This window comes from Dipodomys spectabilis, unplaced genomic scaffold (assembly GCF_019054845.1).
Source record: "Dipodomys spectabilis isolate Male_0828 unplaced genomic scaffold, ASM1905484v1 ptg000126l, whole genome shotgun sequence".
NCBI lineage: Eukaryota > Metazoa > Chordata > Mammalia > Rodentia > Heteromyidae > Dipodomys > Dipodomys spectabilis.
The window spans coordinates 2,269,223-2,287,351 of record NW_024870803.1 but is presented as its reverse complement, the minus strand read 5'-3'; the positions used below and the strand labels follow the sequence as shown (position 1 = coordinate 2,287,351).

The 18,129-nt window shown below is 46.1% G+C and overlaps 1 protein-coding gene and 1 non-coding gene across 2 annotated transcripts in view; one reads left to right on the top strand and one right to left on the bottom strand.

The window, feature by feature from the left end:
- Pacrg (parkin coregulated) overlaps positions 1–18,129 on the top strand; it is a 372,815-nt gene that overhangs the window by 289,590 nt on the left and 65,096 nt on the right. The gene's annotated exons all lie outside the window — the stretch shown is intronic.
- On the bottom strand, positions 12,250–12,354 carry LOC122116135. The gene has a single exon (XR_006148900.1). It is a non-coding gene; the product is annotated as a U6 spliceosomal RNA (small nuclear RNA).

The following is an 18,129-nucleotide window of genomic DNA, read 5'->3' as shown; positions in this document are numbered from 1 at the left end:
TCACCTTTATCTGTAAAAGAAAAAAAAAAGCCATCCACAGATGCTTTTGTCTAGAAGTGTGTCACCAAAATAGAGTTCCATTCGCCTACTGTGGCCGTGGTCGCTCCTTATTTCAAGTATTCCGTCCTCAAGGGAATCGACGAGAGAATTGACTCCCACACAAGGGCCAGCTCATCTTTCAAAACATTAAACTGTCCAGGGTCAAATGGAAATGTAGAAGAATAGCTCTCCAGCCCATGCTAGAGCACGGAACAAAACAAATGCTCAGTGAGAGGCGGCACGAAGGGTTGGAAGCTCTGGAGATAACCCAAAAGCATCAGGACCTCATTCTTGTTCTTTCAAGGGAGAAGGTTCTAGGTGTGTATCTCCATGTAATTCCCCAACTCCATGCAGATAGGCACTAATGCCCTGGGATATTTAGAGTTACTGTAAAACTTTCATCTAGTAACATACTTTCCATTCTGAAATACCTGTTTTAATTGGGTCTTTGACATGTTTTCACCAGATGACTAGAGTATTTATTCACTAAAGTGATTTTCAGAGTTTTAATGTAAGTAAGTCACAGCACTTGCTATGACTATGAGAAAGAGTTGTTTGCTAATACAGTAAATCAAGATAGGTCAATGAGGTTTTAAAAAAACATATGAAATGCCTAGATTGCAGTGAAACGCTAATAACCACCTATGGAGTACTTGGCAACATCACCCCAGCTCCTCGGCACTCTCAGTTCTCGCCTGGTGAACCTCTTGACTCCCACAGGTGTGTCACGTGAGGGTAGAAGGGTCTTCATTTCATTCATAATGAAAATAAAGCTCAGAGATGTCAGGGAGCTCCCCGCAGGGCCGCTGGCTCCAGCATCCGTGTCACTGAGTGTTGTGCTGTAGTAACTCTATTGCCCTCCTCACTGGGAACCAGGAGTCAAATGTGGACTGAACAAACAAGCACTGTAATGTTAAGTGACTCAGGCAGGTTCTGAGCAGAAAGGAAGAAGACTGGCGAGGTGTCCACGGCCCTCAACTTACAGGAGTCAACTCCGCAGCTTGAGGGCAGCCATGATACACCAGGGTCTTCAGCTGAGCTTCACACTCTGCTCCTTTAAGGCTCAAGACAACGGCAAAGGATGAACTAACATTGTCCACATCTGAGTTGTGGGAAAGCTTCACAACAATTATTTTTTCCTGGGGCAGGGCTTCGGTTCAGGGTCTAGGTGTGGTCCCTTAGCCTTTTCACTCAAGGCTGGTGCTCTACCACTTGAGCCACAGGTCTACTTCTAGGCTTTTTGATGGTTAATTCAAGATGAGTCCTGTGGGCTTTTTTCTGCTGGGGCTGACTCGGACATGGGGTCCTCAGACCTCAGCCTCCTGAACAGCAAATCGCAAGCATGGGCCATTGCGCCAGGTACATTTGACTACTAAAGAATAGCAAATGATACTGTTTGCTTTTAAATTTTAACACAATCCAAGATACGGTACCTGAAAAGACAAAAAATAAATTAAAAAGACAGGAATTTGCTGATAAACACTGGCAACCAGAGGACTCTTCTACTCATTTTTACCAGCCATCAATTTAGAATCCACATATATTGTTTTATTTTAAAAATGGACAAAAAGTGAAGCGGTGCTGTGGCTCAAGTGGTAGAGCACCAGCCTTGAGCACAAAGAGGCTCAGGGACAGCGCGCAGGCCTGAGTTCAAGCCCCACAACTGACAGAAAATAAAAAAGATAAAAAGTAAGGCAACTATTTTATTTCTAATAAAAGAGGGGGGAGACTCCTAGGCTTGTTAGCTTCCATGCCACAAAATCACAAGCAGGCACGCCGCCCCTCTGTGCACATGCACGGCTCCTCGCCCAGGTCTGCACTCTGTCACATCCGTGACCCCACACTAAGGCAAATGGTCTTAACCTTGGGCTCTAAACGCCAAGGGTACAACCATGGGCACGTGTTGCATACTTCTCAGTTCATGCATATTTTCCGAACAACACACAGCCATGAGTAGGAGAGGGAAGAGGATTGGATTTCATGAGCAACATTCCAGATGTATTGATAGAACTGCACCAGGAGCATTCACGAAGGTCAGAATTTAACCCATTTGTGTCCAGTGAGGACACCAAGAATGACCGTGGGTCAAACAGCAAAGGCTGAAAGTACTCACTCGCTGGGACATTCTTTTGCAACCCTTGTTTTTGGATATCTCCTTTAGAGTGACTGGCTGTCCCGGTTTGCTTGAACTTGAACAGTTTCGACAAACACCGGCCTTCCAGTGTTAAGCCGGCCAGTGGCCCCCCAGCCTTGCGTGTGGCTGAGCCGGGAGGATGGAGAGCCCTGGCTCTGCCGGCTTTCCTGGCAGGCAGTGCTAGGCCGGGGCGGCAGCATGGGGCCACGTCGGCTGGGGTCCTGTGAGTGCTCTCTTCCTGTCTCATTTCTGATGTTCCTATGAATGGCTAGGGTTTCATTTGTTCTGAGAGTGTGAGTGTTTATGTGACATTTATTATTTCTTACTTTATAATGTATTGAACAGCTAGGAAGAAAGCAAGCAGCAGAACTATATGGAGAAATGTCTTCCAAGCATTTATGAGAAGTAAATTCATGGACTGAATCAGTAAAAAGTTTTCATTTATAGAATTTGTGATAATCCTATTTCCATTTTGTTAGCATGTGTGTATTTGATCATAATAGTACTTAGATGTTTTTATTTTAAAGGAAAAGAAGATTAATAGCTCACACAGGGACTTTTCTTAGTCCTGCTGCGTATTGGCATATGTTTATGTTACAATTTCTTCAAAAACCGGTCACAAAGGTAGTAGAGTGTCTCTGAGCCACACCAGAGACTCCCTCATCCCGGTGGGGAGCCTCCGGGAGTCGGACTGGACGGAGACCCTCCTCACCACCTTTCAGGGTGAGTGGGTTGGGCAAGGCCTCCTCGACTCCTTTCTTACTTACCTCCTGGCCTTAATTCAAACCCAGTGCTCAGGAGGAGCCTGAGCTCATTAGTATGCTGCAACAGAGGCACGCAAAGGCCCCTCTGGACACACAAAGAACAAACATTGCCCACCTAGATAGAGTAGAGGTCCCGCCACAAGTCAGATGAGACCCCAGAAAGAGCTTGGGGTTGGAAGGGAAAGGGAAGAAGAATTAGAGCAGCAGTAGGCAGGTTCATCAGGTGGCTCAGACAGAAGGAATAGATGAGCAAACAGGGATCTGAGCAGGCCTTGGGGAAGGGAGCCAACAGCCCAGAGGACAGGGCATGGGGGAGAGAAGAGGAGGGGCGAGGGGTGAGGAGGGGAAGGGAGAGGAGGGAGAGCCATGAGCGTCATCTCCAACTGAAGGCGGTGCCGAGGGGCAGAGGGGAAGCAGAGAAGGAGCCAGTGTTCCCATGTAGTCACTAGCTGAGAGTGAGAAACAAATGGTAACAAGGGAATGAAACTGCAGACTGTCTCGGTGGAAGGTCTGTTCGGTGAATGAGCTCCGCGTTCCTCCCCGTCCCAGCATTCTGCCACTTCGGTCCCTCACCGCTGATAGATAGATAGAGATATAAATATGCACGTAGGTATATATGCATATGTATGTGTGTGTATTATAGATTCAGATTTTCCTTTCCATGTTTGCCCACATTCTGCCCACGGTAATAGAGCAAGTGACATAAATTGCCACCAACTGTCAAATTTTCAGGATTCTCCCCTTCTCAGAGTTCAAAGAGAAGTAGTCGCCGTGCTGATTTTCATATGGAGATGAGAAGTGGTAAGCTCAGCTAACCAAGAGAGGCCTCCAGCAAATAGATCTTGGATTGATTTCTTGCCTGCAATTTATCTTAGCAATCCATACCACAAAATGAATAAAATACATGCTTTTTGTTGTTGTTTAACTCTTGTGCATGTAGAGAAAAGGCCAGATTATCTGGGCTTCATTAAGTCCTTTAATATAAGGTGACTGAAGGAGTGTGCTGAAGGCCAGGAGCACACCCTACGCAAGAGAGCCCATGAGGGTGTCTCTAGTAACTTTTGGGGGGAAATCTCCCAGGGCAAAGCAGGGGTCTTCAGAGCCACAGAACGGGCACCTTTTGCTGCCTGTTTGTCCCAGATGGCTGTGAGTGGTGAGCTGGACACACTGGGTCCTTCCTCTTCTGTCTCTGTGTGTCCTTGCCCAGAAAGGCCACGGCCACTCACCCCAAAACATTCTCTTTAAGGCCTCGGAGATGAAGGTTGTGACCTTGCCAACTCCTCGTTCCTAAAGATGAATTTTGATAGGGGTAGAAACTCTTTTGGTTGATGATGTTTTCGTCGCTCAGTTCATTAGCTCGTGTAACAATTGCTTCCGTGCATGTCATCTTCGTAAGTGCCAGAAAGGAGAAGGTAATTCTGGATCCATAGGACAGTGAAGGCGATTGCTGGGCTTGTTACAAACCCGAGTGTGAGCATCCTGCCAGGAAGGGCTGCAGGCAGCATGCGTGCCCACGCTGCTCTGGTCCTGTGGCTTTCCTAAGACAAATTACTTTGAAAAGAAAAAGATAATACTGGCCGTCATCTAAGGGGTGGGGTGCAAGAGACGAACAGACGCTTCTCTCGGTCCACAGAGGACTTGGTGTGCACTTTACGCAGCATTTCGCAAGGCATAGCCAGGTGTGGCTCACAGCATATTGTGCCTGAAGGAGATGTGATGGTGTTTCCATTTGTCCCAAGCTTGGCGAGAATAGATGGTGTGTGCAGATGGTCAGGACTGAGTGCTCAAAGGCATGGTAGCTCCTGGTTTCTAAGAAAATATTCGTTAAAGCTGTGACACAAGAAGAACCCAGAGTGGCAACCAGTGGCAGTCAGGTGGTTTCTTACCGAAAAGGGACCATTCCTTGTCATGTCACTCACAAGCACTCGTGGGCACAAGCAAGGGTGTTCACAAGTAGGTGGGACGTTAGCATTAGCATTAGCATGGCATCAAGACATTTCCTCTCCACGTATTTGTGTATTTGGATGGACAGTTGATGGACGGGTTCCAAGTCCTTTCGTTATGGATTGCCATACACCATTATGCTATTACTGCATTACTGTATGTGTCAGTACAAAAACTTACCTCTTCCCCATGGATTAGTTTTGTGTTGCTTGTTTGTCTTTGGTGTGAGCGTATTCTTTATTTGGGAAGGACTGACAGGTTGAAACACCACACGGCTCTTTTCCCTCTCCTTGGTCTTCCCCACCTCCACCATCACAAGCAGGGCACCCAAGACATGGGACCGGAACAGGGAAAATGCAAACCTGATAGTGAGGTGATATTGTGCAGGAAGGAGTAAAACCAGATCATTAGGCCGCAGCTCCTGGGAGAAGTTCAGAGGGCAGAAGAGAGGAGAGAGTGTAGATATTCATCATTGTTTCTGGTTTTATTTGTTAAGGCTTTGTTGAAAATGCAAACTTACCATTAAGTTTCTTCTAAATTATTTCAATAACCGTCCATACACTTGTTGGAATCTGATGTCCAAGTAGTGTCTGTTGCTGAGCAAAGCAGCCCTTTGTTGGAAGTGTACTGTGCTCTCCTCGGTTCACTCACAATGTGGATGGTGGTTAGTCTTTTTCTGCTGAAGTGAAAATGATGATCACTGCCCATTAAGTCTGCCAGGCAGAACAGGTGACAGCCAGCGTTTGAAGAGTCTCAAAATAACAATAAGCAAAGAAATGAAGGTATAAAGCCTAAAATTTACAGCACCAAAGTTAGCATATTTCCAGCATTGCTGAAATCAATCAGTGGTCCCAGAAAAATCCTTTGCGCCCATTTTTGTTCATTATGTATCTGAGATTTCCACGTGAACCGACACCCGTCTGTAAAGGCGTGAAAACAACACACTGAAAGGACCACTTCTGGCCTAGCTGTGGATGCTGCGTTCCCTGGTCTCTCACTATACTACATGCTGCACTGCTCAGGAGGGATGTCCCTTCACACTTGGACCCCTAGCACAACATGGCACATAACCCAGCAGCAGGCAAGGGAGCCTGGTCCACTTTGACACTAGATTAAAATGCATGCAACTAAGTTGTTTTTGAAAAAAAATATATATATATATATATGATACTGTCAGGACCCATAGCTGTCTCTCTGGAAGAGAGTGGGCAGATTAGAACCCAGGGTCCAGCTTTGACAATAGAATGGAGAAATCACTACAATTCAAAAATGCTCAGTACCATACCGGGGAGCCCATGAGTGTCTCGGAAAAGGCAAGCTCTCAGTCTGTGGGTGCCAGATGGAGGCAGTGGAGGAGGAGTTGGGACTTGGGCTCCGAAAGCTGTCAGGCGTTTGAGAGCATATGGAAGTGGCCTGTTTGGGGCCACAGCCCGTCAGCAGCATTTCCGTCTCTTTTCACAGTTGTCTCACATAGTGCCCCCCGTCTACACAAGCAGAACTTAATAGCCCATTTGAATTCACTGGAGATAAACTGGTGTTATCCTGTTAGTACACTAGCTTAAGTTGCATAATCCAGTCCTACATAAAGCAAATACTCCCACAAAGAATGGAGACCATTTATATGTACACACTATTTCTGAATGTTTCCCTTCTTCTCCCAAGACATACATTATGTACATCAAGGCCAGATGAAGGTGATGATGATGATGGTGTATACATGCAAATAGAAAAAGGGGAAAGACAGATCAAAATTCAAACTAATTCTTGCTTTTATGGAAAAGAAGGATTGGGCTGCCAAACTGTCATGTTAAAATTAGTATCTTTTCCATATTAGCTGCTCAGTTTTGTCCCAAAAAAGCTCCAAAGTAAAATGAACAAATATGTACTTTATTTAGCTGTTTTATGTATGCCTAATGCTTTGAGATGGTTGAGGTAAGCATAATTTTGGATTTCAGTCTTTCTTGATACAATTTTCTAGGGTTTTAGCATAGTTGTTCCCAACAGGAATGTTAAAGTAGCCAGGTACTAGAGGCTCACTCCTGTAATTCCCAGCTATTCAGAAGGCCTTGAGATCTGAGAATCCCAATCCCAGTCAGGCAGAAAAGTCTGTAAGACTCTTACCTCCAATTAACCAGAAAAAAAAAAATTAAAAATAAAGCAGAGGTGGAGCTGTGACTCAGCTGTGCCAGCCTTGAGTAAAGAAGCCAGGCAAGCTTATGAGGCCCTGAGTTCAGTACTGGCACACACATGCGTGTGCACACACACATGCACAACATACATATACACACATACATACACAATGCTAAAGTATTACTTAAAATCTACCAGATTATGTCAGCTTTATATGGGGGAAATGTGGACTAACTTAGAGAAAGGCACAGGGTCTGTACATGTTTTACATTCATAGAAACACCCACCTCAGACTGAGTGCATTCAGTGATTGAGTAATGTTTACAATATTAACAATAGACAAAGAAAGAACATGAACATTTTTTACCAAACACACACACACACACACACACACACACACACACACACACACATCTGTCCTGTCCCTAATGTGAGATCATTAAGCAGAAAACCACACTTTCCAACACAGAGGTCTCTATTTTTCCTCATGTGCTGTTTCCCTTAAACATTAAACTCTCTTTCAAGTGGAGGGGAAAGCTGTGCCCACAAGCTGCAAATAGAAGCACAAGTCCCAGCAATCTACAGCCTGGCTCTCAGATTCGTTTACTAAATAAGGTGGAAGCAGTATTAGGTCTGTCTCTCTGACACCTTTCCCTGCTGACAGGAATTGGGTGAGTTAGCAAAGGAAGGACACAGTGAACTATTGTTAGCATTTATCAGGAAATGTGATGAGTGGCCCTGAAATCGAGCATCTTATCATCCAAACTTCTCCATGGCTTTAATAAAGAGTAGTTCGAGTGGATCTAACCAGAATTAATGTGACAGCCTTTCTCCCTGTGAGAACTTTGCGAAGAGGCCAGAAGATGGATTTCAGTGGGTTGAGGTTGAAAGTAACTGCAAGTTGATATAGCATTTTATCTTTCATTAATCAATTCTCAATCTATAATAAGAAAAAAACTATAGTGAGTGGTCAGGTATAAGGTACACTAAATGATACAAACAACAGATAATTGTTAATATTGATAGGTTATGCTCTAGGGATTACCTAATTTCACAGATGAGGCTAGCACAAAATGAGACAACCACTACATAATGTTTATTCTAAAGGAATATTATGACCTGACTAAGCTTTTCAATTTTCTTCCCATTGATTTTTTTCATGATACATGAGATAAGCATTTATCAACCTAGTTAATACTTGAACAAGGCCCCAAAACATTCAAACTATAGTTTGATAAGAACAGGTGGCACAAAGGAAATATCATACTGTAAAGTAAGTACTGAAAATCATTCAAGACTTTCTCCATGCCTGGCATGCTCAAACACACACCTTCACACTCTTCAGTTTTGGTAGTTTTGTGGAGTTTTTTTTTTAAGTCACAGCTCCGCAGTGGCCAAGGCTAGGACAGCCGATTACAAACAGCACTGCATCCCACAGGGTTTGCCAAGTTCTTGAGCCCAGCCCCCACAAGTCTCTATCAACATGCCCACGTGACTGCTGGCGGACCTCAGCGCTCCACCAGACACAACCTTGGTTTCATGGTGGCAAATGTCTTCCTTAGAACCACCAGGGCTGCGAGCTTGCTTGTGCTGCCCAAGTCAGCGCTTCCTAAAATAACAGCAGTCAAAGGCGAAAACAATTGCAGTGAGACTGACAGTGGAAGCCCAGCGCAATGTCGTCATTTGCTGCGAATGACTTTACCTGTGACCCCATATCTTCCTTCTAAAGTATTTGTACAAAAGCTATCCGAGGAGTTGAGATGGGTTTTTTTTTTTAAAACCAGGGTTTTGTCAGTGCCGTGACACACAATACCCTCGCAGAGTGCGATACATAGCCACTTAGGAAGTAGTCCCTAACAACCCTATCCTTGATGGTGAGCACAAAGACAATTCGCTGGAGAGCCCTCATTAAAAAATATGCCCACTGCGAGTACAACGCACATCACCAAGGGGACAGAGTGGTAGTGGCGGCCTTGGTGGTCTGCCCTGATCAGCCGAGGACGGTGGCCTTTCTGGAAATGTGCGGATGATAGGATGGCAGACACCTCAGAGAAGGGGGAGGGGGTGACTCTGGCTAACGCTCAGGAGAGCACTCATCAGACCCCAGACCCCCAGAGGTGATTCTCAGGCCAATTTTTTGTTGCTGTTGTCTTCCTCTTACAGCTGCTAAGATAAAATAAAATCAGTTCTTCATTGTATCCAACTTGTGAGGAGGCACACCTTGAATTTGTTTAAAGGAATTCCCTCCTCTGGACAGTGACAAATATAAAACATATTGAATAAGAAACAGCAAGTTGTTTAAACCAGGAAAGAGCCACTTTGCGGGGGGTGTTAATTTCAGAGTGTCCAAATGCTGACCTGGTCAAATTTCTCCATGCTGATCAATTTTATGTCCCATTTAATCGAGTCTTGAACAGACTTTAGTCCCTTAAAATGTAAAAAGAAAAAAGTCTTCCTTCAAGTGAGGTTGACTTAATAAAAGTCTTCATTCCTCTGCTGAACACTCCTTTAGCATTACTGCATTTTTTTCCCCTCCCAGGCATACGTGATAGGTCCTAATCACAGAATCTGTCTCTCCTTTAAAACAAAAAATTCCTTTGGCTCCACACTGCCCTCATGACCATAACACTTAAAGCTGACCTTTTTTCCTGACAGAGTTGGAAATTCTCCCGCAGGCAACATGGTGATTCCTTAATGCTTAAGTGCAAATTATCCACTGCAGCACAGATGACAGGGACAGGGACATTTCCTAATCTGTGTCCTGTCCCGTGCCCGCCAGGGAAGAGCTCCGTCCTCGGATTCCACAGAGGACAAAACACAGGAACCCACAGCTGAGATCTGTCCACATAATTGTTTTAACCTTCCTGTGATGGATGTTTTCCCATTACCCTCTCTACCACTACTAGACACACAAAGCTTCCATATGCAGATTTTTCACCATGAGAATTTAGACCCTTCCCTTACTTTACTATTTTTATACTTTAAAATCCAGGCAGATAGCTATAGAATGGGACTTGTCACAAAAAGAGCAAACAATTGTTGGGGTTTTTTTTAATACAAAGGACACATCTGCAGTGATTCTCAGTATTTAACTCATTTGCACATAATGGATTCATGAAATAGTTTTGCTTGCTATGGTGTCTCTTACCACAATTAATGGAGGTACCCATAGGATTTCACGGCATGTAGGCAGTCGACATGGCTGAGCCTCTTGATTCTGCAGTCCTCCCAGACTTGATCCAGAGTAAGAAAATAAGCCATTGAGAACCCTGAGGAGAGATGACACAACTTAGCGCTTAGAGCCAGCCAGGGAGCTGAGCAAGGCCAATGGTGTGGAGCGGACAGCCTGAGGCTGAGCCTGAGCCGGAGCTGGAGGGAGGCGACCCCAGGGTCCTGGGAAGGGGTTAGAACACCAGCAGGGCTGGGAGTCAGGGACAGGGCAGGGTGATATTGATTACATACAAATAAATAAGCACATAAAGGAAAATGAAAGCTAAGGGAGTCACAATTGCAGAAAGACACAGTTCAGTGATCCTTCCACTAATAAGACCCACCACCCTCCACTCACTCCAGCACCCATCTCTCTCCCTCTCTTTTTCACACACACGCACACACACACACACACACACACACTCACACAGAGTGTAGGAACACAGCTTATAGTAATGGGAAAGTCTCCCATACTTGGCAGCCTTGCCGTTTCTTCCCGCCCTTTCTGTCCAATCTATATTAAACTTACGCATAGGCACCTGTCCTCTAAGAACGGGGAGGCCATTACTTAAGATTGTGTTGTCATTAACTAGAGATGTGACTTCACAGTGTCCAGCTTACCTGTTTGCAATGAAACCCTAAGCCACACCAAACCACCATCATTTCTATTTGCTACGTCTACAGAATCATTCTCCACGAAGAGCTTTGACATGCTGTAAGCATTCCACCGATGCACTTTTGTGAGTCATTTTCTGCTCAGAACTTGAGTCTAGCCCCAAGCAATCCAAGGTCAGGGCACAGTGTGAGAGGCCATGACGGGGAGCCAGAGGGCTGTGACAAGGAAGGGAGGCATGGGAGCCCCGCTCTCCCTGCAGGTGCCGGTGCAGGTGCAGCCCCACAGCTATAGATGCGACGCTCTACCAGCCAGGCTCCAAGGGCTTCATAGCATGAAGTAGACATGGGGAAGGGAACATGAGCAGAGCCCAGACAAGAAGGCCTGAGTGGAGAGAGATCCCTCCCCCGCCCCCAGTGCCACGGCGGTTCCCAGGCGGCATGGACGCCTCCTCACTTCAGCCCTCTAATGAGGGGTCTCAAATCGGTACTCACCTTTCTCCATGTCCCCAAGGAAGTCATAGGCGCACTCTTAAGTGATTCTCATTTGTAAATCTCCATTAATAAATGTGTTTACTATTTCTTTTTTTATTGTGAAAATACTGTACAGAAGGGTTACAATTACATGGGCAAGAATGAGTACATTTCTTATCAAACATTGTTGCCTCCTCCTTTGTTTCCCCTTCCCATCCCATCCTCCCCCCGCACCCAACCCTGCTCCCCCCCACCAAAGTTGTAAAATTTGTTTTCGACATAACGACTTGTACGTCTCCTTGTTGTAATGGGTCCACCTGTATCCCTATTTAAACGATTTGTTTTTTCCCTTCCCCTCCACAAATTATACCAACATCAAATACAGTGAAAGCAGGGGTTATACCATGGGGGAGGGACATACAAAGCAACAAAGAAATTATCTTATAAACGTGTTAGAAACAATTGTATGAAAGAAAAAACAACATTTGAATACATATCTTAGGGTTCATTTCCCTAACATCAACTTATCTGATCTTTTCTGCTTGACTCAGACATATGCTAGTTATTGCAAATAAGGGAAACCATGGGACCTATGTTTCTTTGGGCTTGGCTTACTTCACTTAATATAATTTTTTCAAGTCTTTCCATTTCCTAACAAATGTGGCAATGTCATTCTTTCTGATGGAGGCATAGAAATCCATTGTGTATATATACCACATTTTCTTGATCCATTCATCTACTGAGGGACATCTGGGTTGGTTCCATATCTTAGCTATGGTAAATCAGACTGCAATAAACATAGTCGTGCTGGTAGCTTTAGTGTGGTCTTGTTTGTGAACATTTGGGTAAATGCCGAAAAGTGGGATTGCTGGGTCTAGGGGAGCTCTATGTGGAGTCTTTTGAGGAACCTCCATACTGCTTTCCAAAGTGGTTGAACAAGTTAAAAATATGGAACGCTTCGCGAATTTGCGTGTCATCCTTGCGCAGGGGCCATGCTAATCTTCTCTATCGTTCCAATTTTAGTATATGTGTTGCCAAAGCGAACACACGTTTACTATTTCTTTTCTTAAAACAGATGGCGGGGAATGTGGTTTCGTGGTAGAGTGCGTGCCTAGCACACATTCAGTGCACATTATGCAATAAGTTGAGGGTATGGATGGATTTTGGGAGGACGGGGAAGAGGGTTGAAAGGGGTGACGTTGATCAACGTGCAGTGCACTCACATCCTGACCCCTTTGTACAACGAATTCAACAGAACTTTGAAAAGATGGAAACTATCACATGAGGATTGACACATCTTCCAGGAAAAACACTGCGAGCAACCTGCCTAGGTGTAGGCCTATGCATCCTGCTGGAATCACACATCCCTTCCAAGTGGTCTCAAGCCTGCCTTTCCACGTGCTCGTTCCGTGCCGCCTCACCTGCTGAAGGCCATTGTTTGCGATTTCTCCATTTCCCCCTGCTGTCCTCCCACTAGAGACAATCCCTTTTCACCTCCGCCTCCCATTATGCTTCCAGCGTCTCTCCCCAGCAGAACTCTTCCCAGTTTGTCAGAGCTCTGTGCACCCCTCACTCAACACCACCCACTCGCTCCGGCCACTCTGGACATCTTGCATCTCTGTCCCGGCATTGAGCTGCTCTTCCTGGCCTCTCGGGCCCAATCTGATGACCGGTTCTTGTCCTCAGCTCACTGGAGCTCTCAGCAGCATCAGCCAGAGTCAAGTGCGCGGATGACATCGCATTGTAGAAGAACACCCCCCCCATTCTACCTGCCCCTGCTCCACCCCTACCCCCGCACCAGCCTGGCGTCCTCTGCCTCCCACTCCTCATGTCTGTATCCTCAGGGCCAACCTCAGCTTTGATCTCTTAATAGAGACGGTTCTGTGGCTCTCCACAGGGGACAGCTGTGCCCTGCAGGGGTCACCAGGCAAAGTCTAGGAACACTGTTGTCACAGCGTGGCCGGGGACTCTCACTGCATAAGACAAAGACTTGTGCAGAATGAAGTGCCCACAGCACCTGTTCCATGTAGACCCCTAGTCCAGTCTACTGCTTTAGTCTTGCACAGATGACCGAGTGGAAATCTCCTCTCTGATTTGCACACTGCCTGTTCACCAGGTTCAACCACTAAGCAGGTGCCTTGCAAGTAAGATGGCTTGCCCGCCCTTGCCTGGAGAGACCACGACACTCTGGACACCTCCTTCCCAGCTAGGACCAGCAGGTGCACAGGCCAAAACCCAAAAGTCCTCCTAGATGCTTCTCCGACTCTTAGAAGACACAGCCCGTCCAACCCCAAGTCCTACTTTAAAAACATCTGGGAGCTGATCACATCCCACCAAATCCCAGCTCCTGGTTAGACATTGGCAGTCTGTTAGCTCTTCTTCCCACTGCTATCCTAGATCCCGGTTCAGAATCCAGTTACCTTTGTAGTGCACAAATCACACTTCACCATTGCCATAAATACCTCCAGTGCTTCTCATTACACTTAGAATAAAATGTTCATTCCACACAGAGACGTGGCTCTGCCTGAGCAGCTGGCCATCTCTGCTCTAGAGCCCACTCTCTGTCACCCACTGCCTCCTCTGTGCCTTGGAACACTAAGGTAGCTTCCTTTTGAGGCCTCTATGAGTTCTGCCCTTTCTGCCTGGAGCAGGTTTCTGTCTGTCCGTGTCTCTGTCCCTTCCCCAAAGATGCCTCCTCGGAGCACCCCATGCAGGGGGTGTGGCCCTTGCTGCTGCTGCACTCCATGCTTACACAGCTCATCTGCAATGAGCTGCTAGCTCTCTCTCTTGTTCTCTCTACTGCTCTCTCTTGCTCTCTCACTCTCTCATTCTCACGCCATTTTGGGATAGGACAGTCTTTTCTCTGCTAGCCAGATGCCCAGAATCTGGAGCAGAGCTTCTCAGAGAGGAGACAGTGCAGCCAGTGTCAACGGTGCGTCTGCTACCGCAGATTGAGTCGACGGCATGGAGGGCCAGGGAAGGGGGCGGAAAGGGGAACAGAGGCTCTGCCTCTTGGTCTGGCTCCCAGCACTTCTCTTGTACTTTGTGACATGCACCATGTCCATTACCCAAGAGTGCAGGCCGCGGGGCTCAGTCCTGGGCATCCTGGGACTGCTAAAAGGAACACGAACTGCTGAGTTGGTGCAGGTGGGACTCACAGCATGCCCCGCCATCCACGGCTGACCAGAGCCAGCGTGGGAGGTAGAATGGAGGGCTCAGCTCGAGGACAGAGGGAAAAACACAGGAAAAGATCATGTCTGTGAAAACTCACAATCATAAACTTTTTAAGAATATATTAATCGGGCTGGGAAGGTGGCTCAGTGGTAGAGTGCTTGCCTTGCATGCATGAGGCCTGGGTTCGATTTCTTAGCACCACATAAGCAGAAAAAAGCCAGAAGTGGTGCTGTGGCTCAAGTGGTAGGGTGCTAGCTTTGAGCTGAAGAGCTGAGGGACAGCACTCAGACCCAGAGTTCAGGCCCCATGACCGACAAAAAAAAGAATATATTAATCAAACTAAATACAAAATTTCAGCCATTACTTAAAGTTCCTGAACGTTCCAGACATGTGTGATTTGAAGATGCCTGTTTTCAAATCTTACGTTATATTCCTTAAGGGAATTTCTAGAGCAGTGAAATGTGGATGATCACAGAAAAGCTACGGAAGGGTCCCTGCAAGGCCAGGCTGAGTGTTGTTAGGGCAGGGATAACTGCAGAACCCGTGCTGTCACCGCGGCCCGAGCGAGCGTGTGTTGGGGAGAACAGTGAGAGTATTTTCTGACCCGCAGCCAGGAGCTGTTGAGTCTGGTTGAGGGGATAAAAATCTGGTTGGAGTACGTCCTGGTTGCATGGTGATATTCAAATACAGTGCAGGAAATAGGAAATTCAGAGCTAAGGGAACATTTTCCTGAATAAACCAAGTCATTACACAGATCCAGTTATGATGGCAAACTGTGAAGCAATTTTTCAGTTTGCATGGTGGAACATACAGTATTAATTGAAAAGTTGAGAGAAAGCAATAGACTAAAAAAGTGATTTGACCACGTAAACATGCATAGTGAAGAAGCAGGGCAGAATCCCCAGGGACCGCTGGACAAAGAGCTCCAGGGGTGTCAGGTATACAAAAACAAATGTGTTGCACAGGCAAACCATTTCCCACAAGTTCACAAACAACAGGACAAGGAATGGGGTTGCCTCCGGTGAGAGCCAAGGTGTCCAGGTGTCCAGTCTCCTCTCGAGAGATTAGAGAAGGAACCTGACCACCAGGAGATAAGACAGATGCTACCAAAACAGATACTGACCTTTGGTCACTAAGGAGACATGTGTGATTGGTAATATTGGTCAATTCCTGGGCCCAACCGCGTGCATCCAAGTCACTGAGAGAACTGACCTTCAAAACAATTGCTTTTTAAAAATGGTATAGACTTGAAATAATACCAGAATACCATGAAGTTAATAGTTACTGGACTCAAAAGGGAAAAAAAGACTGCACTGTTATTTGATTTAGAAGATACAATCATTTTACCTTAAAAAGATCGATGAACTTTTGCTTAAAAAATTGTTTGTAGGTATGGTATATGTATAATCATGCATAGGGGAAAATAGAGAGAAGAATATTAGGAATAAGCGATTAAGAGGAAAAAAATCAGTATTCCTTTGAGAACATTTGCCGAGTGCCTACAGAGTTCCAGCCAGGGCGCTAGGCTGGTGAAGGGCAGGAGAGGGAAGGGAAGACCGGGCCCATGTGCCGCCAAAGCTGCTGAAGCCTGGAGTGGGAGCGGGGCTCCAAGGGCAGCACCAGGAGGAGGAAATGTGATGGGGGTGGTGCCAAGCGAAGCTGAGGGAGGACCCAGTCTCTGAAGGACTGGGGGAGAGGAGGTCATCAGGAGAGGGTTGGGGCCCAGGGGCTGCTCCCGCTGCCTCCAGCTTGTAGTAGGCTTTCAGCTGCCTGAGAATGGAGAAAGGAGTTGGTGAACTGAGACAGAGGCAGAATTGTCGCATCATCCACTGGGTTGAAACACAACTGAAACAGTGACCGCTCTGTCAGGTTCCCTGGAAACGGATGGAAACAGCACCTCTAAGGAGATGAGAAAACATTGCTTGCCAAAATCCAATGGTGTTTTTCCCAGAAACAACAAAGTGATTACCACATCCACACAAGACCACAAAGGCCAACAAAAACCCAGAGTTCAAAGCTGGAAGGCACTATACACTGCCTGACTGCAAAGTACACTACAGAGATAGAATATTCAAAACAGCATGGTACTGGCATACTGGAAGGCGTAAGAGCCCATACATCCATATGTCTCCATTCAACTGAACTTCAGCAGTGGAGCCGAGAATGCTCAGTGCGGAGAGGAAGAGCTCTGCAGTAAGTTGTGCCAGGGGACAGAAGTCCACATGTGCAGAATCCTATATCATATATGAGCCTCAACATGAATTAAAGGCTTACACACAGAACCTGAAACTCTGCATCTACTAGACAAAAACAGGGCAAAAGCCTCATGACAGTGAGCTTTTAAATAGAACCCCAAAGGCACAGACAACAAAAGCAAAAGTAGACAGATGGGGTCAGCCTGACTGAAGAGCTCTGCACAGCAAAGGAAGTAGCTGGAGTGAGGAGATGTGTGTAAACCAAACATCCGATTGTTATTACCAAATGACTCACTAGGAAAGGAAACAAAACCATTCATCCCTCAGTAGAGGTCGAGTGCCTGCCTAGCAAGCACAAGGCTCTGAGTTCAAATCCACCACAAAAAAAGAGGTAGAGGGAGACAAAAACACAAGGAGACATCCCCCCAGGCCTGTTAGATCCGTTATTATCAAAAGGACGGGAGCTACCAGCAGTTGGGAAGAATGTGCGAAAGGAATTCCTTGCATCCTATTAGTGAAGATAGAAATTAATGTGCCATTATGGGAAACAGGGTGGAGGTTCCTTGGAAATTTAAAAATAGAGCTGGTATGTCTTCCAGATTCTCACTTCTAGAAATAAAATCAGTATGTCAAAATGCTCGCCAACCTCTCGTGTTCACTGAAGCACTATTCTCAACAGCCAAGACTTAAAGTCACCATAACAATAATACCCGTGGATGGATGGATAAAGAAAGCGTGGTCTCTACTCAATGAAATACTAATCAGCCATAAAAAATACAAAGGAGATCCTTCCATCTATGTCAACACAAGTTAGCTTGCGACATGATGTTAACAGAAATAAGTCAGGTACAGAAAGACAGATGCCACAGTATCTGACTTGTATGTGGACTCTAAAACGGTGTGAGTCTCTTGGAAGTAGAGAAGTGGGGAGGAGGAGAGTCGTGCCTGAGAGGCAGGGCTTTGCGAGGCAGGGAGGAGGTTCTGCCGCACTATTTAACAGCATGGTAATAATAATCTATGCAGCTCTTGAAAACTGCTAACAGAGTAGATGAAATTTTCACAGAATTAGGATACAAATATGAGGTGGTCAGCTAATTTTCTTGACTTGATCATTTCGCAGTGTACACACTTCTCAAATCATCACAGTGCGCTCTGTAAATGTACACCGATTGTATGTTTCATGTATACCCTCATAAAGCTAAGAGGTGGGGCAGGGCTGGAACAGAAAGAAAAAGGACCCAGAAAAAGAGATTGACCTGCCTTCCAGGGGCCCTGAGAAATCTCTAGAACAAGAAGTGAGCTTCTGTCCAGGGGCCCAGGTAGTCTTCAGTCTGAGTGTCCAAAGGTGGCTGTGTATGGATAGTCGGCTGATCCCTGAGCATGAGACGAATTGGGAGATCTGATTGACAGGGAAGGAAGCCATGGGGGGGGGGGAATTCCAGAGGTGGGGGTT